The following is a 2427-nucleotide window of genomic DNA, read 5'->3' on the forward strand; positions in this document are numbered from 1 at the left end:
TATCTGAGCTACAGCTTAGTTAAAGGAAATAGTGTGTGTCTTCTACTCAGTGTAAGTAATCAGTTCTAGTATTATTCTAAGAATCTTATTAATTAGTTCTGAGTAAAGAGCTTTTTCAAGCATTCTAATAAGAACATTATTAAACCTGAGTGTAAATCCTGCCTTCTAGGCCAGAATATTAAACTCCTGAAAGAAGGTATTAGTAGAATGTTTGTCCTGTTGTAGAGACACAAGCTTGTTCTGTGTATTACACTTCTTATTCAGATTAATAAAGAAAGTATAGAGCTGTCTTATAAATTCTGAATACAACTTGTTGTTCTAAAGTCAGATTAGGCTTTCAATCTAATGTCCTTCAATCTAGTTCTGAGCCTAGGTGGCCATGTTACCTTCCTTCATGAAGGAGAGGACAAATAGGACATGATTAAGATCTGAGAATAGATTAGTCAAAGTAGTAGCTACATATAGTTCAACTTAGTGTTGAAAGTCCTTAAAGTACTACTAATTAAAGTTTAAAGGGTAGGCTACATACACTTTCTTTCTAGAACAGGTTACAACTTCTAGAACAATCAGAACAGGTTCTGAGAGGGCTAGGAGCACATAGTTAGTAAAGGCCTCTTAGATAAAGGTCTGTACATATTAAGCTAAGTCTGCTTACAACTACTAATCTAGTAGGACAGTAGGGGTGACAGTTAGTGTAGGAGGGTCTATGTTTACACTATAAAGGAATTAGCACTAAACTAAAAGGGGTAATAAATAGAAGAAGGGTGGCAAAAGTTTAAAAGGGTTTAGAAAGTTTAAAATTTAAAAATGTAAAAGGGTTAGGACAAAGAAAAGAGATTAATACAATAGTAAGTACTAATGTCTAAAACATAAGAGAGTTGTAGGGTAGTAATAAGGAGTCTTAATCTAATGTTAGTAACAGTATAGAGGGGACCTGAAGGCTCAGTAAGGGGACCTAGGCTACAACTATCTTATACAACAGAAATACAGAATACAAGCACTAGAACATAGTCAGAACTTGTAGAACAGAGAGAGAGTGTGTGTGAGACAAGAGTAGAGTATATAGAGTAAGCCTAAGAGTACAGGACTACCTAGAGTAGACAAGATCAAGACTACAGAACCAGTCTGATCTTGTACACCTATATATACTAAACTATACAAGAGTACTCAGAGAGTATAAGCTACTAAGAATGATAAGCTACAAAGAATGAAAGAAAGGAAGGTCAAAGATAAAGGTACAAAGAATGAAGGGATAGACAAAGGGTAAGAGACTATAGAATGAACAAAGAATAAAAGAGTGGTCAAAGGAACAGAATAATGAAGTAAGGAGGGGTAGTAGTAAGAGTCAGCATGTATATAGTTTATAGACAGTACCCTCAAGAGACAGAAGTCCTGAGTTCTGGTACAGAAGGGTGTAGAACCCTTGAAACTGAAGGTATGAGAGTGGAGAACTGTAACATCTGTCAGATGTATATAGAAATCAAATACATCTACTATAGACATTCATAACTTCCAAGTATTAGTATTCATTACAGTAACTAAAAAAAGACAAAAAACATTCTACTATGTCTCAGAACTATACCCTACACTCCTTAAATTCAATATTTTTCCCATCTTACAACATGTCCTTGTCTGACAAGATGTGAGTCATGTGACAGCTGTCTGCTTGTTTGTTTTTACAGAACTATTAACAAAATGCACTCTCTACATGAGTAATGGTTGAAGATATTATGGCTCTGGCAGGGGTGTTAGGGTTATATAAGACATTGATCAGTGGAATGCCTTCAGTTGTAACATACTACATTGAGTGTATGCCTTCAAAGTTCATACTCTGATTCCTGAAGCTAGAATAACAGAGCTGTACTCTTAATATTTCATGTACATTTTCTGTATATACCCTGTCCATAGTTTGTATTCAATACAAATATTTGCTTCTTGTAAAAAAAAATAGTGTTTCGTGTTGAAAAACAAAGAGGAAAAAACAAAAAACAAAAAAAGTAGTGTATGGAGTCGAACGTTAGCAGTGTAACCGCGGTTACTGTGGTTACCGTGAGAATTTCAACCGCGGATAACCTATCCGCGGTTGCGGATTGCGGTTTTTGGTGACGGTTTCCACTGCAGTCCCTAGTCTCATTCTGCCTCCTGCCCCATACGGCTGCTTGAAATCCCATCCAAATAAACGGACAGCAGCACTTGTATGATGGAAGAAGCATACGAAGAACCGAGGCGGCCGAGTCTCATTGACAAAGCAGGAAGACAGATGAGGAAACATCCTCTCATTCCGACTGGTATGTCTGATTAATCTTATTAAACAAGTACAAGATGATAGCCAAAATTCTTTATGGGTTGACATGCGTCAGGGATGATTGCTACTGTCGGTGCACTTACAATGGCACTCAAGAGAATGCAGCAGCGGGACGCGGTTGG

The sequence above is a fragment of the Fomitiporia mediterranea genome (assembly GCF_000271605.1).
Source record: "Fomitiporia mediterranea MF3/22 unplaced genomic scaffold FOMMEscaffold_3, whole genome shotgun sequence".
Lineage (NCBI taxonomy): Eukaryota > Fungi > Basidiomycota > Agaricomycetes > Hymenochaetales > Hymenochaetaceae > Fomitiporia > Fomitiporia mediterranea.